Source organism: Papio anubis, chromosome 15, assembly GCF_008728515.1.
Source record: "Papio anubis isolate 15944 chromosome 15, Panubis1.0, whole genome shotgun sequence".
NCBI classification, from domain to species: Eukaryota; Metazoa; Chordata; class Mammalia; order Primates; family Cercopithecidae; genus Papio; species Papio anubis.
The window spans coordinates 47,123,546-47,149,431 of record NC_044990.1 but is presented as its reverse complement, the minus strand read 5'-3'; the positions used below and the strand labels follow the sequence as shown (position 1 = coordinate 47,149,431).

The 25,886-nt window shown below is 32.8% G+C and overlaps 1 long non-coding RNA gene across 1 annotated transcript; it reads left to right on the top strand.

Annotated features, from left to right (window-relative positions):
• Nucleotides 1-52: 52 nt before the first annotated feature.
• LOC108583943 lies at nt 53-19,259 on the top strand. Its single transcript, XR_001898771.1, has 2 exons — nt 53-180; nt 18,727-19,259. It is a non-coding gene; the product is annotated as an uncharacterized LOC108583943 (long non-coding RNA).
• The last annotated feature ends 6,627 nt before the right edge of the window (nt 19,260-25,886 follow it).

Here is a 25,886-nt window from a genome sequence, read left to right as displayed (position 1 = left end):
CCTCTCCCCACGCGTCAGTCCCCAACCGCCCACCCTGGACCGTTAGCCCTGGGCCAACTGCCCTGGGCCTCAAGCAGCCCCTGGTCTCCGCACCCTCAGGGGGCAACAATTTTCTTTTTAAAATAAAAATTACATTATTGTATTCTGCACCTTTGTTATGTACCTGAGAGTATCAAACTGGTGAGAATGTCAGTTCTTTTATTATTATTATTATACTTTAAGTTCCAGGCTACATTTGCACAAGTGCAGGTTTGTTATATATGTATGCATGTGCCATGTTGCTGTGCTGTACCCCTTAACTCGTCATTTACATTAGGTATATCTCCTAATGCTATCCCCCCACCCACTCCCACCCCATGACAGGCCCCAATGTGTGATGTTCCCCACCCTGTTAACAAGTGTTGTCATTGTTCAGTTCCCACCTATGAATGAGAACATGCGGTGTTTGGTTTTCTGTCCTTGCCACAGTTTTCTCAGAATGATGGTTTCCAGCTCCATCCATGTCCCTACAAAGGACACAAACTCATCCTTTTTTATGGTTGCATAGTATTCCATGGTGTGTATGTGCCACATTTTCTTAATCCAGTCTATCATTGATGGACATCTGGGTTGGTTCCAAGTCTTTGCTATTGTGAATAGTGCCGCAATAAACGTATGTGTGCATGTGTCTTTATAGCAGCATGATTTGAAATCCTTTGGGTATATGCCCAGTAATGGGATGGCTGGGTAAAATGGTATTTCTAGGTAAAATGGTAAAATGATGTTTCTAGTTCTAGATCCTTGAGAAATCACCACACTGTCTTCCACAATGGTTGAACTAGTCTACAGTCCCCCCAACAGTGTAAAAGTGTTCCTGTTTCTCCACATCCTCTCCAGCACTTGTTGTTTCCTGACTTTTTAATGATCGCCGTTCTAACTGGTGTAAGATGGTATCTCACTGTGGTTTTGATTTGCATTTCTCTGATGGCCAGTGATGATGAGCATTTTTTCATGTGTCTGTTGGCTGCATAAATGTCTTCTTTTGAGAAGTGTCCATTCATATCATTTGCCCACTTTTTGATGGGGTTGTTTGATTTTTTCTTGTAAATTTGTTTAAGTTCTTTGTAGATTCTGGATATTAGCCCTTTGTCAGATGAGTAAATTGCAAAAATTTTCTCCCATTCTGTAGGTTGCCTGTTCACTCTGATGGTGGTTTCTTTTGTTGTGCAGAAACTCTTTAGTTTAGTTATATCCCATTTGTCAATTTTGGCTTTTGTTGCCATTGCTTTTGGTGTTTTACTCAGGAAGCCTTTGTCCATGCCTATGTCCTGAATGGTATTACGTAGGTTTTCTTCTAGGGTTTTTATGCTTTTCGGTCTGACATTTAAGTCTTTAATCCATTTTGAATTAATTTTTGTATAAGGTGTAAGGAAGGGATCCAGTTTCGGCTTTCTACATATGGCTAGTCAGTTTTCCCAGCACCATTTATTAAATAGGGAATCCTTTCCCCATTTATTGTTTTTGTCAGGTTTGCCAAAGATCAGGTGGTTGTATATAATGTATATAGAAATATATGTATTCATATTATATTAATATCTATACAACGTTGTATGTGTTGAGTCTAATGTTCTGTGAAATAGACATATAAAACAGAATATATATACCTAATAATTCAAAAGTTTACTTGGGGTTGCATTATCTTCTAGATCAGATTAGAGAAAGCAAGCAATTAAAAATTATGTTCTGTTATGAAAATTGTGAGATATATTTACTAGTCTGCCTGAGATAGTTTAGCTTTATGCCTGATGTTTATATAATTGATAGTTTTGATAACGGCAGAAGCAAATTTCTAGGCTGATAGGGGTGGGTCCTCATGAAACCAGACCTTCAAACCAAAGACAATTTAAAGCCTGAAAACTGAGCTACCAGTTCCAGGTAGAGTGCATGCCCGGAGTGAAAACTTCATTGATGCCTTTTAGCCCATCAAATGGTGCTTTATCTAGGAATGCTTATGGACCAATCAGCAGCCTCGCCCCCATTCTGAGCACATAAAAACCCCTGGACTCAGCCCCACGTGGAGCTTCCTGCTTTCAATCCCCCTCTCACAGAGACGGCTAACCAGTTAGGGTCTCCTCTTATTGTGGAGAGCGTTTTTGTCACTCAATAAAATTCTTTGTCTCCTTGCTCACTCTCTGGTGTCCGCATAGTTCATTCTTCTTGGACACAAGAGCCTGAAACCCACTCAATGGCAGGTGCAAAAGAAGCTGTAACACGTTAACCCTTCTTCACACTCACTGAGCACTGGGGGAGTACAAGCCTCTGGGTACCACATGCTCTCGTTCACTGGACTATGGGCGTGGAAAGTTGTGACCCCTTTGTGAGCCCAGACCTGGGGACTCTCTAAGCCAGAGCTACAACATACCCCTATTCACTGTGCTGCAGGCAGTGGGAACAAACATGAGCTGTAACACAAAGGAACTGTAACATGCCCCCACCATTACCCACACTGCAGGTGGCAGGAAGGAGGAGAGCTGCAACAGTCCTTGAGGCCTCAGGCCTTAAGACTCCCCGAGTGGGATCCATAACACCTCTTGGGGTTCCATAGTTGCTGACATCTCCAAGGTTTCAGGTGCCACCACATTCCGCTCAATCAGCCTCCACCGCTCAAGGTGGAAGCAGGTCGCAGCATACCAGGTTCAGCCGTGGGCTGAATGTGGGTTACATGTGAGTGCAGGATCAGGGCCAGGCACAAGCTGAGTGCAGTCCACCAGGCCAGGTGGGTGGAGTGAGCCCAGTGGCAAGCCCAGAGCCCAGCAATGCCCAGGCAGGGGTGCTGGCTGCAGAGATTTCTGACTGTTGAAGTGGCACTGAAAGACTCCTGTGTCAGTTTTCCCTTTTACTCTCAGAAATGTTTCATTTTAGAAGGTGTATTATACAATATCTTGATAGAAACCACCTTTCATTGTCATCTCTTTCTGCATTTCTTCAAAGGTGAAGGTTCTGCTCTTCAAAATAAAAAAAGTCTGCCCTCTGCAGTAATTTGTATTATTGTGTAAATATAAAACATTGGGGCAAAGTCTGATTATTCCAGGTAGTATTAGGAATCATCCCATAATTTTATGTGATAAAGATTTTCTGCTTGATACAACTTAGTCTAAAAATTAAAATAGTACTATTAAAGGAAATGTCTTTTTGCATTGCAGAAAATTTTTATTTAAATAAGGAAAATCAAAGTATATTTAAAATCTAATGAAAAGTCATTTTTGTAAATTTCAATGAGTGCTGACTCTTGAATTATCAATTTAAGTATGCAAAGTGTGAACTTGGTGTAATTTAGCTCAAAAAAGCACATGTATACATGCTGTTTTAAATTACTTTCTTTGAAATAATTTTTGATTTATAGAAGACATAAAAATGTAATGCAGAATTTTCTGTACACTTTACCCAACTTCCCTTGATGTTAACACCTTGTATAATCAAAGAACATCAAAGTACAGGCAGCATTTGGATATCCCCACACTTTTTACTGGAGTTTATTCAATTTGAGGATCAAATCTAGGACATTACTTTGCATTTTACTGACATGCCATCTCAGTCACCTCCAATCTGTGACAGTTTTTTATCCCCTTTTATTGTTGTTATGACCTTGAATCTTCTGAAGATTTCTGCCCCTGTCCAGATATTTTGTACATTGCCCGTTGATTTGTGTTTATTTAATGTATATTGGGGTTATGGATTTGAGGAAGAGTACCATAGGTGATTTCATCACATCATATGTAATGTCAACATGCTGTTACTATGACTTAAACATGGTGACATTAACCTTGATCTACTAGTTAAGGTGAGGTGTGCCATTACATAGTCACTGTTTTCCATTCCCATACTTACTTTATGGGAAGCAAGTTAATAAATTCAAATCACACTTAAGGGAAATAAACTAATCTCCACCTCCTGAAGGGAGAATTATCAAATAATTTGGAGGCAGATGTTAAAACCACTATATTAATTAGAATTATTTTTGGTGAGATGTTTTGAGGCTATGCACGTATTTTGTGTCTTAACATTTTACTCACCATTCCACAAAATCACTGGAATTGGCTACAACAGTTGTTACTGTGGTGTTCTGATGGTGTTTCTCTTTCTCTAATTGTTTATACATTTATTATTTGGAAATCTTCTGAAAAGAAATCTTTCTTTTTACTCACACTTATTTAATCCATTATTTGTTTACAACAGGAGAAATTATAGATGTTTATTTTGTTATTTTTTGTTTGTTTGTTTGTTTTTTTATTTTTTTTTATTTTTTATTTTTTATTTTTTGAGACGGAGTCTCGCTCTGTCGCCCAGGCTGGAGTGCAGTGGCCAGATCTCAGCTCACTGCAAGCTCCGCCTCCCGGGTTCACACCATTCTCCTGCCTCAGCCTCCCAAGTAGCTGGGACTACAGGCGCCCGCCACCTCACCCGGCTAATTTTTTTTTTTTTTTTTTGTATTTTAGTAGAGACGGGGTTTCACCGTGTTAGCCAGGATGGTCTCGATCTCCTGAACTCATGATCCACCCGTCTCGGCCTCCCAAAGTGCTGGGATTACAGGCTTGAGCCACCGCGCCCGGCTATTTTTGTTAGAAGCCAATACTCTAGCTATTTAATTTGTTGATCAGATTATTTAGCCTTGGATAAGAATCTCTTTCCAGTTGCCTCTTGTCTGTGTTTTTTAATGTTTCTTATTTTACGGGACATAATGTATGTTCCTTCCTCAGCCTTAGAATCAAACATTAATAAAAAGAGTCTTTGATTCTTTTCTTCAAAAACTACCATCTAGGTACAAAATATGCTCATTGTTCCTGGCATGTCCCTACTTTTAGGCTATCTCAGTCGAAAGAGCTAGTAGTCTACATATACTTGTGTGTATGACCACAATCATCTCTATGTTTATCTACAAATATACTTTGTTCAACTTTTATTTTAGGTTCAGAGGGTACATGTGTAGGCTTCTTACATAGGTAAATTGTGTGTTGTAGGTGTTTAGTGTACAGATTATATTTTTCACCAGGTAATGAGCATAGTACTCAATATTTAGTTTGGTTTTTTTTTTTTTTTTTTTTGTCCTCACCCTCCTCCCACCCTCCACATTCAAGTAGGGCCCGTGTCTGTTGCTACTTACTTTGTGTCCATGTGTACTCAGTGTTTATCTCCCACTTATAAGAGAGAACATATGGTATTTGGTTTTCTGTTCCTGCATTAATTCACTTAAGATAATGACCTCAAGCTTCATCTATGTTGCTGCACAGAACAAGATTTAATTCTTTTGTATAACTGCATACTATTACATGGTGTATATGTATCACATTTTATTTATCCAGTCCACTGTTGATGGGCATCTAGGTTGATTTCATGTCTTTTCTATTGTGAACACTACTGTGATAAATATATGAGCACATGCGTTTTTGTGGTAGAATTATTTATATTCCTTTGAGTGTATACCCAGCAATGATATGCTGAGTTGAACGGTCGTTCTGTTTTACGTTCTTTGAGAAATTAAATTGATTTCACAGTGGCTGAACTGGTTTACATTCCCATTCGTAGTGTACAAGTATTTCCTTTTGTCTGCAATGGCCAGTATCTGTTATTTTTTTACTTTTTAATATTAGCCATTTTGACTGGCATGAGATGGTATCTCACTGTGGTTTTGACTTGCATTTCTCTATAAAACTTTTAAATAATAATTAGAAACTATTCTCAAACTATTCTAAAATATGAAGGGGAGGAAATTCTTCCAAACTCATCTGGGAGGCTACTATAACCCTGATAACAAAACCAGATAAGAACAAAAATAAGGAAGCTATAGGCTAACATCCCCAATAAACATGATTCAAATATCCTCCACAAAGTACTAGAAATCTAAATCCAACACCACATCAAAAGGATTATATATCATAATCAAGTTTGAATTATCCCAGAGATGCAAGAACGGTTTAACATATGCAAATCAATACACAAAAAACATAACATCAAAAGAATAAAGAAGAAAAACCATATGATCAACTCAATAGACATGGAAAAAGCATTTGATAAAATTCAGCATCCTTTTATAATAAAAACACTCGACAAATTAGGCATAGAAGGAATGAATCTCATAAATATTACAATACATGGCAAACCCATAGCTATCATCCTTAATGGGGAAAAGTTGAAAGCTTTTCCTTTAAAACTGGAAAACCCAAAGAATTCTCATTTTCATCACTCTTAGTCAACATAGTATTCAAAGTCCTAGAGTAATTAGGGAAGAGAAATAAATAGTGTTTAAATTAAAAAAGAGGCAGTCAAATTGTCCCTGTTTCCAGCGGACTTGTTCTTTTGTACAGAAAAACCTAAAAATTCTACCAAAAAATTCCTAGAACGGATAAATGAGTTCAGTAAAGTTGAGGACACAAAATCAACATAGAAAATCAGGAGAATTTCTGTACATCAATAACAAAATATCAGGAAAGAAATCAGGAAAGCAATCCAATTTACAATAACTGCAAAAAATACTCAGAAATAAATTTAACCTAGGAAGTTAAAGATCTCTACAATACACATTATAAAACATTCATGCAGAAAATTGAAAAGAATACACACAAAACACAGAGTGATCTCTTGTTCATGGTTTGGAAAAATTAAGATTGTTAAAATGACCTTATTACCCAAGTGATCTATAGATTGAAGCCAATCCCTTTCAAAATACCAATGACATTTTTCACAGAAGTAAGAAAAAAAGTCATGAAATTTGTATGGAACCATAAAACACTTCAAATACTCAAAACAATTCTAAACAAAAGTGTCACTAGACACTAGATGTGTCTAGTGATCACAATACCTGACTTTTAAATACATTATAAAACTATATAGTAAATAAAACAGTATGCATGGTACTGGCATAAACAAAAACATATAGATCAAAGGAACAGAATAGAGAACCCAGAAATAAATTCACGTATTTACAGCTAACTGATTTTTGGCAAAGGCACCAAGAACACACAGTGAAGAAAGGATAATCTTTTCAAAAAATGATGCTAGGAGGACTGGATATCCATATGTAGAAGAATAAAACTAGATCCCTTCTCTCAAGGAAAGAGGGAAAAATTATATCAAATAAAAATGAATTAAAGACTTAAATGTAAGACCTAAAACTATAGAAGTTCTAGAAGAAAATATGGGAGAAATGCCTCAGGATATTGGTGTGGGAAAAGATTTCGTGGATGAGACCTCAAATGATTTCATGGATAAGACCTCAAATGCATAGGCAACAAAAATCAAAGTATGAAAATGTGATTATATCAAACTAAAAAGTCTCTGTGTAGCAAAGGAAACAATCATCAGAGACAATATGCAAAATGAGGGAAAATATTTGCAAACTATTCATTTGATGAGGGATTAATATCCTGAATATACAAGGAACTTAAATATCTCAACAGGGGAAAAAAAAAACACACACACACACACACACACACAAATAATGCAACTAAAAATGGGCAAATAATCTGAATAGATACTTCTCATTGAAATTGTATAAATGGCCAACAAGTATAATAAAACGTTGTAAATATCACTAATCATCAGGGAAATGCAAATCAAATCATAACAACAGTGAGCTATCATATCTCCCCAGTTAAAATAGCTATTATCTAAAAGACCGACCCCCCGCCCCTCAAAAATGCTGCGAATAATGCAGAGAAAAGGGAACTCTTATACACTATTGGGAAGAATGTAAATTTGCACAACCATATGGAAACAGTATGGAGGTTTCTTAAAAAACTAAACATAGTCAGATTAGAAAATCATCTGACTACTAGGTATATACACAAATGAAGGGAAATCAGTATATTAAAGAGATATCTGTACTTCCATGAGTATTGCAGCACCATTCACAACAGCCAAGACATTCAATCAACTTAAGTGTCCATCAACAGATAAATCAATTTTAAAAATGTGGTATACATACACAATGGAATAATATCCAGTTATAAAAAGAAAGACATCTTGTAATTTGTGGTGACATGGAATAAGCTTGGTGGGCATTATGTTAAGCAAAATAAACCAGGCACAAGAAGATAAATGCTACATGTATTCACTCGTATGTGGAATTTCAAAAAATTAATCGCTTAGAAGTAGAGAGTAGGATGGTGGTTACTAGAAGCTGAACAGGGGATGTGGCAGGGAGAATAGACAGAGGCTGGCTAAAGGAAATAAGTTACACTGAAGAGGATTAAGTGCTAGTGTCCTACAGCATAATAGGGTGACTATAGTTAACAATAATTTATTGTATATTTTCAAATAGTTAGAAGAGAGAATTTTGAATATTCCCAACACAAAAAAATAAATTTTTGAAAGATAGATACACTGATTACCCCGAATTGATCATTACACATTGCATATACATGTATTGAAAAATCACTGTATATACAATAAATATGTACAACTATGTGTCAACTAGAAATTTTTTAAAAATACAATTTTTAAAAATACAGATAACATATCAGAATTGCCCAAAAAGAATTTACACTTTTAGCCACTCCATTATTGCCTCTAACATATGATTTATAGATGAAGAAAGTGAGGCTTGAAAAGTTAATGAATTTTTTTCAAGTTTATGGATTTAGAATGGCTATGCTAAAATTTCAGCCTTATTTTTTGTGACTCCATAGCCCAGGAACTCTTACTAATTTTCTGTAATTTAATTGACTTTTATTTGTATACTTACTAAAAATGACTTGAAATTATCCTCCTTTTCTTAACAAGTGACTTCTGATTAGGCTAGAGATACAGCCACATTCCACAAATTGAACTCTGTTCTACCTAGCTCTACCTCTGTTTACTAAATCAGTGTTTTTCAAATTGTGAGTCCAAAATTAATTTAATGAGTTATGACTTGTCTTTAAAAATAAAGAAAACATAGAATCTGATACCAGGTATAAAATTAACATTACTTCAGGTATGTATGTACACATATATATTTCGGTTTGTGCTTATGGGTAACATGAAGAAAAACAGGGCTAGGTGTGGTGATCACGTCTGTAATCTTAGCACTTTGTGAGACCAAGATGGGAGGATCGCTTGAGGCCAGGAGTTTGAGACCAGCTTGGGCAACGTAGCAACATCCCATCTCTACAAAAAATGAAAAATTAGGTGTGGCGCCATACACCTGTAGTTCCAGCTACTCAGAAGGTGGAGGTGGAGGATCACTTGAGCCTGGAAGGTTGAAGCTGCAGTGATCTGTGATTGAATCACTGCATAAGGCCTAGGCAACAGAGACACTGTCTTGAAAAACTAAAAATAAAAAAATAAAAAAAAAAGAAAGAAAAGAAAAGAAAAAGAAAAAGTGAAAAACAGATTTGTCACTATGAACAAATATTTTTAAAAGACAATGCATTAAATAATGGTAAGTTTATGTTAAGGTAAGAGAAGCAAGAGGAGTCTGATATCTCAAAAATATATAGTAATTATGGAAATACATAAAAACAAACTTTAAGAAGGCTGTTAATAACCACGACATCAATAACAGTACCGGTAAAAACAAATCAGCCATCTTTATAATTTGTTTCATTTAGTCTTCTCAAAAATTCAGTGACACAGATTTTATTTTATCCCTTTTGTACAGATGATGAAATTGAAGGATAAAAGTTTAAATAACTTGCCTAAGATTATTTGACAAATAATAAGGCTAAAACAAGGGCTTCTTAAACCTGCCGGATGCCAAAACCTAAGGTCTTTCTTGAAGCCTTGTGCCCTCCCAAGAGGAAATAAGTACTACTCTCACAGTTCACTTTTCCAGGAACACATTTGTGTTAATACATCCAAATATCATGTAATAGGGAAATAGGGGAATGTACTGGTTTTCAGTTGTTTGAATCATGCCAAGCCTCCTGACATATAACTACCTACCTGGTTGGAAACCCATCAGAGTAATAACTAGGTTCAAAACTGATACGGGAAGTTTATTCCATGAATGATTATGCAGGAATTTTATGACAACACAGTTATGAATAGACTAGAATAAACAAAAGCATCCAACAATAGTGAAACTATTTTAATATATTTTAAATATAATATATTTTAAATATATTCAATATATTTTAAATATAATATATTTTAAATATATTTAATATATTTTAAATATAATCTAATATAAATAGATTATATTAGGCAGCTATTTTTAAATCATGTTATAAAATTATTTACCAACAGAAATAAATTAATAGTGTGACATGCAGAAAAAAAGCAAGCTATAAAATAATTTTATCCCATTTATTAAAAATAGGAAGTATCCCTCACCATTCACATCTATTTGGTTTCTGCTTTTGGATATGAAGAATTCAGAGAGTGAGTCTGGATAGTGAGTTTGAGGGATGCCAAATTGTCCAACTCTACTTGGTTGTTGTGTTTTGAATATCAAACAGTAAGAGTTTAAAGATTGGAGAATTCATGTGAAACACATCTTTTTTTTTTTAAGTTTGGATAGTGGGAGTTCAAAAAGAAAATACACACACACACCCCCACACATACACACACAAACATACACATTTTCATAAGCAAGGTATGGGGACAAAGAGATAGTAACCCTTAAAGACTAGTAGACTGTTATCACCAAGCACATACTCAGTAGACTGTTATCACCAAGCACATACTCAATCTGAAGCATATGCTATTTGAGTGATAAATGGGGATAGATTCCTGTCTCTATTTTAATTTTTGTTTTGGTACATTTAACATTTTTACTGGGTATGTGCAGTTGACTTTACCTCAGTTAAAGGTATATAAAGACTGGGTGCATTGGCTCATGCCTATAATCCCAGCAATTTGGGAGGCCGAGGCAGGCAGACTACCAAAAGTCAGGAGTTTGAAACCAGCCTGGTCAAGATGGTGAAAGCCCGTCTTTACTAAAAATACAAAAATTTGCCGGATGTGGGGCACATGCCTGTAGTCCCATCTACTCAGGAGGCTGAGGCAGGAGAATCGCCTGAATCCGGGAGGTGGAGGTTACAGTGAGCTGAGATTATACCACTGCACTCCAGCCTGGGTGACAGACAGGGACTCCATCTAAAATAATAATAATAATAAATAAATGTACATAAAGTAGAGCTTCAGTTTATATGTCTATAATATGTATATACGTGTGTCTGCATTTATTTATTTTAAAATAATTTATATAGAAGAAAATCTGGAAGGCCAAATGGTATAATAGTCATGGTTATCTTCAAGTGGTGAGATTAGATTTTACTTTTCTTAACTTTGCTTAATTATATTTTCCAAATGCTCTTATAGTGAACATATATTGTTTCTACAATGAGTTATAGTTACCTGATATAGTAAACACAAACAAATGCAAAATCTTTGTGTTGGGATAAGAACATTAACATTTAATTTACAACAGCTCTATTTTATGAGCTCATGGATTAAATAGAAAGAACACTGTCTAGTTTTACCTCTAGAGCTTTCTGTTGCAACAAGTCACATTCTTCTTTCTCTTTGCCAACAAGCCACACTTCCCATGGTGTCATGCTGCTTTCTAGTAGGCGCACCTGTTTCTATTTTATTATCTTCTGATCCAACCTCATTGCTACAAAATAGAGACTACTATAGCAGTTGTACATGAAACTCTTTTGCTTACTCCTCAAAACAAACTTAGTTGTACAGTAAATGAAAATTTAATAATATATTTACAATATTGTGATTTCATAGATACAAATGAATTAATTATATGTAAGTATGCATTTAAAAATCATGAAAAGGAAGTCCAATATTTGAATTAATGTATTCATCAAACTACCTTTGAATTCCTTCATCTTGTAAAACAAAAGTATTTAAAAACCCATTAAAATAAACCACACCCAATCCTCAATGCCAATAACTTTTAATTCTTAAAAATACTTTTTGGGTAACTAATCACAATACACAACCCTAATTAGATATTGGAGCAGGCTTTTTAATTTTCCTCCCTTAAATATATCAGAAAAAAAAAAGAATATGTATATACGTAGAATGATAAATGTACTGACAATTACAGATTCTAGACAAAGGATAAACATAAGTTACTTATATTTTTCTTTCAACTTTTCTGTAAGTTTGCAATTGTTTTGGAATAAAAACACACTAAATAACATTGGTTTTACTTTCTGTGTCTTCAAATTAAATAAATTACTAAGGAATTTTTTTAAAAGTGTCTACTGTGATTATGGATTATTTTATCTCCATATATTTGTCTAATTTTGCTTTATATTTTAACCCAAATAATTGGATACCAGAAATTTATAATTTTGTTTTTACAGATGAATTGAAAGTATTATAATTATAAATTGACTACTTCTATCTATATGTCTCTCTTTCTGTTGATCCTTCCATCTGTCCATCTATCCATATATTCCCCTCTTTTTTTTAAATATCCAAAAATCTATCAACATAGTTCCAGAAGCTTTCCTTGGATTATGCACAAATCTTTTTGTGTACTTTTATCTTAGGCACCACATTTTAGAGAAAAATAATCCTGCCTTACAATCTTTATCTTCCACTGGACTTTTACGTTATTTTCATGTAATGTAATTACTAATACATTTGGCTTAAATCTGCCATTTTCCTAATTATTTGCACTATTTTCTAGCTTGCTTTTTGATTGATACCATTTTATAATTTATTTATCCTCATCCTGTTTCACTACAACTTGTTATTTCTTGCTTACATAACACATCATTTGAGATCAATAGAGCTCTGCTCTACCAGTTTTTCATTCTCAATTCTAAGTTAAAATAACAACCCCTATCTGGTTCATGAAGTTTTCCTAGCACAGAAAATAAAATGTTGATGAAGCCCTGTAATGGTTTTTATACTTGCTGAAAGGGAATATGCCACTTTCACGTACATTTAACTATCTAAAGTAAACCCTTGACTCTGTATGCCATTGGAAGCAGGTTTCTTTCTCAAGAAAAGGCACCACAAGTCAGATGTCAACAGACAGAATTAAAAATCCCCTCTACAAGCAAGTGTGAATAATTGCAAATATTTATATAACCTACCACAGTTTAGTATTTTACACTTTGTTTTTAATATGCTATTGATATCCATCTATCATATTTAAATTTCTACATACATATAATGTATTACCATTTATATATTCATTTTTAATTTAGATTTACTTTTATTGTTCATAAAAAAATTTACAACTCTTACGATACTTATGGTGTAATTTTCTTAGACCCTAATGAAAATAATTTAGTATTCTTTTTATTGCAAGTCAGCTTGTAATCAGTTCTCCAGGATACATTTTTTGAATAAAGATTTCTACAAGACTAATCATTTCATTTCAAAATTTTGTAGATATTGTTCCCTTATTTTCTTGTTCTAATTGTCTCTTTTGAGAAGTCATCTGTGAGTGTACATATTGCTTCTATGGTGACAAAATGTATTTTATTTGAAGGTAGTTTATGTAAGATTTTTCTCACTGTCTTTGGCTTTCATCAGTTTACTATTGTTCACCTCGGTATAGGAGACTATTAAGTTATTCTTTTAAACATTTCTAGAAAGTTTGTTACTTCCTAATATTTTATTTAGTATTAGAAAGTTCTGAGCCATTTCTCTTCGATTATTTATTTGGACAATAAACATTTTAAGGATCACCAGATGAAATGTTCTTTAAATTAAATTCTAGTATAATTTCACCATTTATTGTGAACATACTACATGTCAGATTAAGTAACACTTAATATTTGTATTTTATTTAATTAGTAGAATTTCTATACAATGTAGGTTGTATTATTCTATTTTATAAAGACTCAAAAGTCATAATCTATTGTACTAATTCAAATAGCTTTTTACAGTGTTTCTGAATTATAAGCTCATTGATTTTAGGTCATTAAATTTGCAGTCTTTTGATTAAATGTGTTCAAATTCCTCTGCTAGAATATTATTGAAATATTGTGAAATATAATCGTATTCACAACTCTATTGGTAAAAGTAAAGGTTATTTAAAAACTAAATGTTTATTTTGTGCCACTGTGTCAGAAACCCTACAAATTTGTCTTATCAAAATTTATAATACTATATCAATTGCACCAACATTATCTATTCATAGGTTAAAAAAAAAAAACCTATTATTATAGGGATTAAATATCTTGCCTATAACCAATGTAGCTAAGTCCATGTGAATTACAACCTGTACTATTGGACATAATATTGTAATGACATCAGCATAAAAACAGGAAGAAAAGACAAAAATTCAAAAACCTTAAAGTTTCTCAACGTTAAAGAAAAGATCAGAAAAGAGATTGATCTGATCAGACTTGGTAACTGATGAACTGATAGCCTGGTAATTAAGAAAACCACAATCTGAGGTTACGTGTTGTTTTAAAACTTGACTTTTGGTAATTTGCTAAAGAATTAAATAATTCACTAAATGCAATAATATTTAACCCTTATTATTAAATAATGACTGTTTTCTTTTAGTAGAGTTGAGTAAATGCTTCTGTTTTAAATAAGAATGGAAAAGTTGCACTTGGATTATAGGGATATTTAAATTTCCTAAATGAAATTTCTAGGTTACAGAAGTAGTTTACGATTTTTTTTCTTGATTACTTAAACCGGTTAAATATTTTTGAAAATTATGGCATATGAATAATAAAAGTAGCAGCTTTGATTCTGAGAAATGAGTGAGACTATAAACAGGACTTCACTATTCCAGACAATTTAAAATCTATGTTGGCATATAAATGTGAGTGTCAGTGTGTGTGTGTGTATGTCTGTGTGTGTAAAGAAAATACAATGGGAAGACAATATATGATACATTGTGTTTTTCTTATGATGGTTGCCAGATTATTATAATAAATTATTTAAAATTTAAAGTCGTTACTTATGTGCTATGCTTTACACATCTAAAATGAATAGAAAAATTAGTTGAAAACAACTATGTTTCTTTAAATTAGGTCTTTTATGTAAACAACTAATACAAACTCTTATTCCACAGAATGAATTTTCCTTTAATTTGTATTACCACAAATGACTAAAACTTTGATTACTTTTTTCTACTTTTAAATTTTCTCCTAAATACAGTACCCTGTGTTAACTGGAATGTGCTTTTCAACAGGATATGCACTTAATTGGCACCATTTCCAAGGAACTAAATTAAATCTGACGACATGGTCTCCCATTTAATTGGAATGGTAATTCCCCTTAATAGGGACACTTGCAGATAATTATGTGAGGTTCAAATGGGGCTATGGGTCCATAGGAGGCTCAAAGGTTGTTGATTCTTTTACTTCTACAACATCTGTCACCAATTATCTACTAACTGCAGAAGTTTGAACTCACTGTGGGAAACATTTAAAACTGCTTCTTACTGAGTTTAGCTCAGAATTTTTTGTTACACCTGTTAAGATCTGAAAGAAAGCTCTGCTTCTGCCTTCTCATATTTATCACTTCAAACAGCTCTCCTAACTTTTTGACATAGGCCAGTGATGTGGGAGCTGGCTCCTGCTTCAAGAAACTACATAAAATTTCTGATTCTAAGACAATTGACTGTGCTTTCTATTCTCATGTGCTATATATTCATAGTTTGAAAAGTCCTTGTAATCATCTTGTTGCCAGGTGGGACTATCAATCATTGTTACGCTGCTTTATAGCGGTTGAGGCTTGTTCCCTACTACTTTATTTTAACTATTATTGACTATCATTTTCTATATGTTCAAATGTGTGTATTGTTTTGTAAATGCTGTAACTACCAGTGCTGACAGTTTTCAGTTGCTTTTCTCTTTACATAAATGAAATTTCAGACAGTGGCTAAGAGCTCAGGATTTATAAGTAAATACAGACTCAGGCATTAAACACTTTTTAATTTTGGCTATTATTTTATTTCACTGAGCTTTTCCTTTCTCTTCCATAAAATAAATCATATTTTGTTAAATGATTAACAAATATACATATTGTGCCCCTACTTTGTACCAGGTAGGTCTATTTCTTTTGGGGTATGTAATATTGATTTAAGCAGACAGAAGTCTTAACGATGTGGAACTTAACTCATAAAGGGAGAGGTAAAACCACCATTTGAAGAAATGCTTTCGTATTCATGTGAATTCTACACAAAAATTCAGATGTGAGAACAAAAAGCCACATTTCTTTATTTTATTTAAATCATATTAAATCTGACTTTGAGGTCCCATCTTGTAATGCAGGCAGGAAATTGAATCCACTGCATTATTTGTGCCATGCTCCTTTCTCTGGGTCATCACAATAGTAGGAGTCAACTGCGGGATGAAAAGGCACGCCAATTACCCCATGTCTTTATCCCATCATGGCCACCTTTGATGTGCTTCTTATCCATCCTCAGCAGTACCTTGATGCGATGATATGAGTTGCAAATGTGTAATTTAAAACTCAGTTATTTTTTCTAGAAGATTTTAAACCAAACAATGAAAAACATCCACCTGGCATTAAAACCACCTCTTCAGGTTTCTGAAAGGTAATGGGATATAGAACAACTAACTTTGGAATGCCACTCTCCCCTAGACGTGAACTAAATTAATACTCTTTTTCTTATTTCAACTTCTTTCTCCTCACAGGCATTCAGTTCTCCCCACCTACCATTTGTATAATTCCTAAAGAGCTTAGATTTCCAGAGAACAAAACCTAGGGTCTCATTTTCTGTCAGGATCTTTGTATTTTCTTCTTCATATACCTCATATTATTCATAAGATGAAGTACATCTGAGTGGGGCAAAGAAATACAAATGACTTGTTGATTTGCTTAAAATTGGAGAAAACATTACAGACACAAAACAAAATATCAAATTAATTAGTTATACCACAATTATTAAGTTGTATGAGAAAATAAAGAATAATATTATCATGGAGAGTAAAATGATGCTGTGGGAAGAACTTGTATGGGATGATCATGGAAATTATTTAAATAGAATTACTTACATGGGATGGTCATAGAAATCATCTTTGAAAAGATAACACAGTAAAAGATGACATATTTTAAAACTGCTATATGAAAAGCTGGAGAAAGAACCTTTGAAAACCTTGGAATCCACAAGCGAGAGTCTCTAAAATAATAAGAATTGAAAATGACATGAGACAAGAGTGTATTGAACAAAGAAAAGAGCAGTTAAAGAGGCAGCTGTGAGAATAAATAAGGGTCAAGTCATATAAAACCTTGTAAACTATAGAAAAAGAATTTTGATTCTAAGTGTTGAGTGAAGATAATCACATGTTTACATGGGCAAGTTACATGATTTTATTTTCAATTTTGAAAGATCCTTTGGCACCCACAGAGATGTGTGAAATAAAATAAAAGAGAAAGCATGGGGATGTTTTAAGAAATCCCTGACAGTGTCCACAACAGAGAAAAGGATACTGAGGAGAAAAGATGAGACATCATTTTTGCAAGGTGATTGTCAGAGTCACACATGCATTATACTCTTGTAACAGTATCATTTGTGTCAACAGTCTGCTTACTGTTATGAGAGGATATTTTGTGATTAGAGTTAGAAACTAATGAATCTTGTGTAGAAAGAAAGGATTACTGGTGTGGACAGGCAGTTACCCTAAACATTGGCTTCTTTGTTTTCCTGGGTGCTGTGGTATTTGTTAACTTTAAAACATTTATGCTTTGTTTTTTTCTTGTGTGTATTCATCATTTTCCCTAATTTTCAATAGATGAGTTTATTTATTAAAAAGAATCCCACAAATATAAAAGCTTCAGGACCTTTAACACACAAATATGCAGCCCATTATTTTATTTTATTTTATTTTATTTTATTTTATTTTATATTTGCAATTATGGATTATATACTAAAAGAAAGCCACAAAAGAGGGTATAATTTATTTCAATTAATTTTATTATTATCATCATTATCATGAACTATCATTATCATGAATAAATATTATTATCATTGTCATGAGTAAATAATTATCAAGAATTATTCATGAAAAATATGGTTTGAAATAATCACATTATCATTATCTATAACTTGAAATGTCCTAGGAATATCTTGAAAATATGAGAGAATATAGGCCAGCTCTATAACAATTGCTTCAAAAGGATTGTTATATAAAATATAGAAGGATATTTTATATGTTTATATTTTGTGTAAATGCATGACAAAATTAACAAGTAGTTAACAAAGAAGGGATTCTTTATACTAAAATATTAAGAATAAAAATCTGTTGAAGAAGTATATGAGGAGTATACGAGTATATGAGAATTTTCATTGTGATCTAAGAAGTCATTCTCCAGCTTAGATCACCAGCATCAGGAGATAAAGGGAAGTCATAAGGACATGTGGTCTATAACTTTCAGAGCCGAAACAATGCTTATCTCAGTTAGACATGCACAATTCAGAGTGAAGCCTAATGATTTTTCTGTTGCTGTATCTGGCATAATAAAAGGAAAGCCCACATTTTTGACCTGGAGTTCTTTATGCTTATAATAAAATTGATTTTCTGTGTTTTATGTTTTCGTATGTGTGTGTGTGTGTGTGTGTGTGTGTGTGTGTGTGTGTGTGTGAAAGAGAGAGATCGACAGAGAGAGAGAGAGAGAGAAAGATTCTCTTTTGGTCTGAACCAATTTAAACTTGGTTTCTGTATCTAATATAGTCACACTTGTTTAATGACTTTCTGTCTTAACAAAGTTCACTAGGTGCAGGTTTATCCTGAAGGTATATCAAACTAATGGAATATTTTAGTACTCTCTTGATAATAATAATCTAATGATTTGAATTTGCAGACACTAAGAAGAAGGAGGAGGAAAAGAAAGAGGAGGAGAAAGAGGAAATGAGGAGGAGAGAATCACGAAGAGGGGGAGGAACAAGACATGAAAAAGAAGGGGAGACAAAGAAGGAAAATGAATTGTTAACGTTTTATAGTCTCATCATCCTATGACTTTACTTACACAAATTGACTTATTTCTCACAAATATAAAGGTTTGTAATGGTTCTATTTTACAAATAGGAAATCAAAAACACAACTTAGCCTTCGAGAGGTTAAGTCACTTTTTCTACTAATAAGTTTAAGACCTAGAGCGCTAACACAGGAAGAGTGCTCTTAGCAGTGCCCAGCTTTTAATCAGTACTGCAAGCCTACCTGGTTTGTTGCACAGACGTCTACAGAAAAAAATAAATAACTAAATAAAGCAAACACATTTTAAATATAGGAATTCACTTTTGCAAGGCTAATGTTATATAAATCCCTGGAAAGCAGTGGTGATTATAGTTCTTTACCACATTAAAAATATAATAAAAATGTTTTGTTTCAAAAATATCTGTGTGCATTAATTAATCTTATTTTGTACTCATAAACGTCATGACAGGTGCTAGGAATACAAATATAAGTAAAACATAGTGTCAATTTTTTAGACTCTTACAATCTAGTAGATGAGACTAATACGTAAATATATAATTACAATTAAACATTCTGTAGGTTTTAACTTTGATAAAACTAAAACTCACAAAATATAAACTCTGAGCAGTATCAGATACAAGAAGTTTAGGTGAGGAAAAAAATATGTACTTAAAAGATACACTATGCTTTATCAATATTCCTCAAAGATCACTAAAAAATCCACATATACATAGTACATGAAATATGCCACTGAAATATTTCACTTTTCTGCTCACTTTTTTCACAATCTGTAGATATTACTGAGACTACTTTTCAAACTCCTAAATTCAATTCTTTATCCAATTGAATTGATGCAATTTCTTATTATTTACTAAAATAACTCCTGAGATTCACAATATTTTATTGTATAAGCAAATTTAACTTCTGCTACAGCACTAAAGAATCTTTGGTTGAAAACACAGGGAAAAAAATTGGCAACAATGTTTTTTTTTTCCCTTTGTTTTCCCAGGGAGGTGTATGAAACATAAATAGAAAACTCTTGTTAACTGAGGCAGAAGTAAAACAGACATCACTACTGATTTTACAAACATTAAAAAGATAATAAGGAAATATTATGGACAATTTTATGGACATAAACTCTACAAGAAAAAAGCTTTATAAAACAAAATTTCACTGATTGGAAAGGAAGAAATAAAACTGTCTTTATTTGAATTTTACATGATTGTTTATGTAGAAAATCCCCAAAACTCTATCAAATAAAGTTTGCAGAACTGATAAGTAAGTTTAGTATATACAAAATACAGTTGTTTTCTCTATATTAGCAATGAAAAATATGAATTTGTAGTTTAAAATACATAACAATAGAATTAATACATAAATAGAAATACAACATAAATATAGAAATAATAAATATATATACAAGAGCATTAATATATAACATATGTATCACTACAATAACAAAAAGAAAATACATATGTATTTATATACATATATATAGTATATATATACACACGGAATCTTAATGATGAAAAATGTAAACACTACAGAAAGAAACCAAATAAGGATTAATATATAAATGGAGAGATAAATCATATCCATAGATTGAACAACTCATTATATAACAGAATACTATTTAACAATAAAAAGTAATAAACTATCAATTCACACAACAAAAAATATGAAACTTAAATATGAGTTTTTAAGTAAAAGAACCCAGATACAAAATGTACATTCTGGAAATTACGATATTCTTAAAAAAGCAAAATGATAGATGTAGAAAATAGGTCAACCATCATCAATGTTTGGAGTAAAATGTAATGATTAATACAAAGAGCCACACAAGATATTTGCTATAGGACAAGGATTGTCTATAAATTGCTGTCTGTAGAGCACAGGATTGTAAACACAAGTCATTAAAAATTTTTTCAAAGTTATTATGGTAACACCAATGACTCTGTATTTTGAAAGGTTTATACCTAAATACTTCAGAGTTTTGTTGTTGTCCCTATTGGAAATAATGATGTGTTTTCTATTTCAAATTTTAGTTTTTCATTTCTGGTATATAGGAAATAAATTGATATTTGTATATTGATCTTATGTCCTGATACCTTGTTATGCTTATTAGTTCTGGTAGTACTTTTTAGATTCTGTGGGATTTTTCACATAAGCAATCACGCCACCTGAGAATAAAGATAGATTTATTTAGTTTTAAAATATAAATAAATTTCAATAATTTATTTTTAATTCATATTATTGCAAGAGTATGATATAGAATAGAAGTGAGAATAGAGGACATCCTGTTTCCAGCCGTAGGGGTAAAGTATCTACTCTCTCACAGTTATATATGATGTCAGGAGTTTGTTTCTTTTTAGTCGATGTTCTTGATCATTATGAGAAAGTTTCTCTCTATTTCCAATTTGCTGAGATTTTACATAATGAATGAGTATTGGATTACACAATGCTTTTTGTATGTCAATTTACACGATAATTTTATATTTACTTAAAAGTTTGATTTGGTAGACTACATTGATTTTGGAGTGTCTAATCTATCTTGCATATCTAGTACACTACTAGATATATGCATATTTAGTATATCTCATTTGGTCATGTTTCATAATTCCTTCCATAGCTACATTTGACTTCAATATTTTATTGAAGATTTTTCTGTCTGGGTTCATGAGAGATATTCATATGGAATTTTCCTTTCTTATAATATTTTTAATACTTATAGTATTGGCATAATATTGGCCTATAAACCTTGCAAAAATTTCCCTCTGATTCTATTTTCTGGAAAGAATTGTGAAGAATTGCTAATGGTTCTCTGTAAAGGTTTAGTAAAACTCAACAGTGAAGCCACCTTATGCTTGGTACTTACTTTTTGGAGAGTTTTAAATAATTTTTTCAATTTCCTTAATTCATTTTTATAGTACAATTTAAGTTATCTGCTTTTCCCTGTGTAAATTTCAGTAGTTTGAATCTCTATTTAATCTATGTTATCAAATATGTGGGAATAGAGTTTTTCACATTTCTTTTTTATCTTTTAATGTGCCTGGAATCAGTGTTATCAATAATAAGGATATCACATTTATTTCACTTTTGCCCCACCCACTCTGTTTTCACTAGTTAACCTGGCTAGAGATTTAATAACTTTATAGAACTTTTCAATGAACCAACTTTTGGTATTGTTGATTTTCTCTACTGTTTCACTGTTTTCAGTTCCATCAATTACTGCTTTAATTCTATTACTGTTTTCTGCTTACTTTCTGCTTAAATTCTAATTTTTCTCTTTCTTAAGTTGGAGACTTTCTTCTCTTCTAACATATGCATTTAAATCTATAAATGTTTCCTTAAGCATTATCTTCAGTGCATCCAAATTTGTTTTGATAATTTATGTTTTCATTGTTATATTTTCTGAAAATTTTAAAAACTTTTTTGAGACTCTTCCCTTACCCACAGTGTATATAGAACTGTGATGATTAGTTTCCTGGTATCTGGACTCCAAACTCCAAGTTCTTCAGTTTTGGGACTTAGACTGGCTCTCTTTGCTCCTCAGCTTGCAGATGGCCTATTGTGGGACCTTGTCATTGTGTGAATTAATACTTAATAAGCTCCCCTTTATATATTATATATATTAAATATATATTACATATTATTATAATTATATAATATAGTTAATGTTATATAATTATATATTAAGATATATCTTATTATTTATTTAGATATCTATCTCAATAAACAAACTCCCCTTTATATCTATATCCTATTAGTTCTGTCCCTCTAGAGAACCCTGAAAAATAGAGGTGCATATACAGTAAGAATTACATCTTTTTTGATAATTAACTACTATAACATAATGTAATTCTGATGCTCACCTTCATCCTTATACTCTTTCTCGTTTTTGTTTGTTGTTTTGGGGGGACAGGGTCTCACTCACTCCAGGTGCAAGTGCAGAGGCACATTCATGGCTCACTGCAGCAGCAACCTCCTAGACTTATGTGATCCTTTCACCTACCACCTCAGCCTCCCTAGTACCTGGGACTATAGGCCTGCACCTCCATGCCAGCTAATTTCTGTATTTTTTGTAGAGATGGGGTTTTACCATACTGCCCAGGCTGATCTTGAACTCCTGAGCTCAAGCTATCTACCTGCCTCAGCCTCCCAAAATGCTGGGATCACAGGTGAGAGTGAGTTATTTTGTCCAGTCATCTTCCTTATGTTGATGTGTGCTTCGTCTGAAATTTAACATAGCTATTTCAGCTTTTTATAATTATCATTTTCATAGGATAACTTTATCCATCCCTTTACTTTTGAGTGGTCTGAATCTTTATATGTAAAGCGTGTTTCTTTATTCAACATCATATCATGATTTGTTATTTTTTACTTTTTTATTGCATAACTTCACAGGGTACTGTATGATGTTTTGACATATGTAGAAAAATTAAATCAAACTAATTAACATATCCATCACCTCAACTACTTATATTTTGTGGTGATGTATTAGTCTGTTATCATGTTGCTATGAAGAAATACCCACTACTGGGTAATTTATAAAGAAAAGATGCTTAATTGGCTCACAGTTCCACATGACTGGGAAGGCCTCAGGAAACTTACAGTCATGGCAGAAGGCACCTCTTCACAGAGCAGAAGGAGAGAATGAGTGCCAAGCAAAGGGGGAAGCCCCTTATGAAACTATCAGATCTCTTGAGAAATCACTCAATATCATGAGAACAGCATGAGCAAACAAAATGTCCCCATTATTCAATAATCTCCACTTGGTCCTGCCCTCAACATGTGGGAATTATTACAATTGAAGATGAGATTTGAGTGGGGACAGAGAGTCAAATCACACCAGGTGTGAATGTATAAAATCTATGCTTTTAGCAAATTAAAAACATTCCTCCTGACAAGCTTTAAATTTATACCCTTTTTTCAACATCTCACCTTTTCCCCATCTCCCACCAATACGATACCTCCCAATACCAACCACTATGTAGTTCATGCAAGTAACAAAATTACAACTGACTCCATAAATTTATACAAATATAAAATAAAGAAGTGGTATAAGTGTACAAATGAAAAGTTTTTAGAATGTGTATGCTCACATTTATTTCAACATTATTCACAATAGCCAAGTTATGGAGGCGACATAAGTGTCCATCAATGGATGTGTGGATAAAGCAAATGTGTTATGTACAAACAATGGAATACTTAACACCTGAAAAAAAAAAAGGAAATTATGTAATTTTTGACACCAAAGATTAACCTGGAAGATATTTTGTTAAGTAAAATAAGCCAGGGAACAAAAAGACAAATTCTGCATAATCTCACTTATACAGAAAATCTAAAAAGATTAAAAGATGGAAGCAGAGTGTAGAATATTGCTTTACATGTGTTCTGGGTATAACAGAGTATTTCTTTATAACATGACATAACCTTATAGCAATTCCTCCCTCTTATCACGTGCTATTGCTGTCATTCACTTCACTTATAAACTATACTTTTTAATACAGTGCTATTAATCCTTTATTAAAGTTTTATATCAGTTGAGTGAAAATTTTTTTTTAAAATTTTACTTTCATCCACTCTTTTCTGATGCTTATTCTTTTTTAATTTAGATCCAGTTTACTGATTCTTCTTGAAATGCATCTTTTAACATTTCTTTCAAGGCAAGTCCCCAGGAAATGAACTTCTTCAGTTTAGGATTATTTAGGGAAATCATTCTTTCTTCTTTTACTTTTGTATGATAATATAGTTAGTTATACAATTCTAGTTTGCTGTTTGTTTTTTCAACATGTGCTGTATTTAAGTATATCTTCTTCTTGCTTCCATAGTTTCTGATGAGAGGTTCACTGTACTTCTCATGCTTGCTCCACTATAAATAGGTTGTACTTTTCTCTGACTTCTTTTTCAAAATGTTTGGTTGGTCTTTGGTTTTACACAGTTTGAATAAAATGTACCTTGGTCATTAATTTTTCAAATTTATTAGCCATCATTATTTCAGATATTTCATCTGCTCTCTTCTCCCTTTTTTCTGCTTCTCATGTACTAATCTCACATTTGTTATGCTTTTTGATAATATTCCACAGTTCTTGGATCTTTTTTTAAATTTCATTTTCAGGAGTTTCTTTAACCTATATTCACAATCATGAATTCCTTCCTCAGTTATATATTTCATGGATCACCCTTTCAGAGTCATTCTTAGTTTTTCTAGTTATGTTTTTGATTTCTAATATTTCTTTTTAATTCTTTCTTTCTGGGATATTTCCTCTCTCTGCTTGTATTGCTCATCTGTTATTGAATGTTGTGTACTTTTTCCATGACAGTCATTAACATACTGATCATAGTAACTTTAATTTCCTTAGAATAATTCGAGCACCTGTGTCATAACTGAGTATGGCTGTAATAATTTTGCTGTCTCCTAAGAGGACATGTTTTTATTTTTTAATAGATCATATTTTTTGGAAGCTAGATATGTTATATTAGGTAATCGGAAAAGAGAGGAGTAGATCTGTAGTATAAATATTTATGAAAATCTCACTGAGATTTTGGCTGTGCTTAATGTTTGCTGAATAAAAAGACATGAAATGCTTCAAATTCCTCCATTATTTTTCTCCTTCTTTTCTTTGTGTTTCTTATATGCTCCTCCTAACACTATTTCAGTCTTTGTGGTAAAATACTATTATTACTCTAAAGTCCTCTTGATGAGATTGTAAAGTTTAGGAGAGATACAGTATCCCATCACTTTATGACTAAATTTCAGTTTTGTGCCGAGATTTTGTAGTTGTGACATTCCAAAAGAGTTTTTTCAATGGTCTATTTTCTCCCTCCTCCCTATTATTTATTTTTTTCCAAATTGCAGCATTCCCAGTCCTTTTATTGAAGATCTGACTTGAGTATGTTCATTTATTTCCTTAGTCACAACTGGAAGGTAGGATGTGGCAAGAATGGGGATCAATTTACTTCCTTCTTTGGATGAAATTTCAGAATTGCACTCTAGCAATCTCCATTCCCTTGGAGAATACACTTTGTTAAGGAGAAGACTCTGGG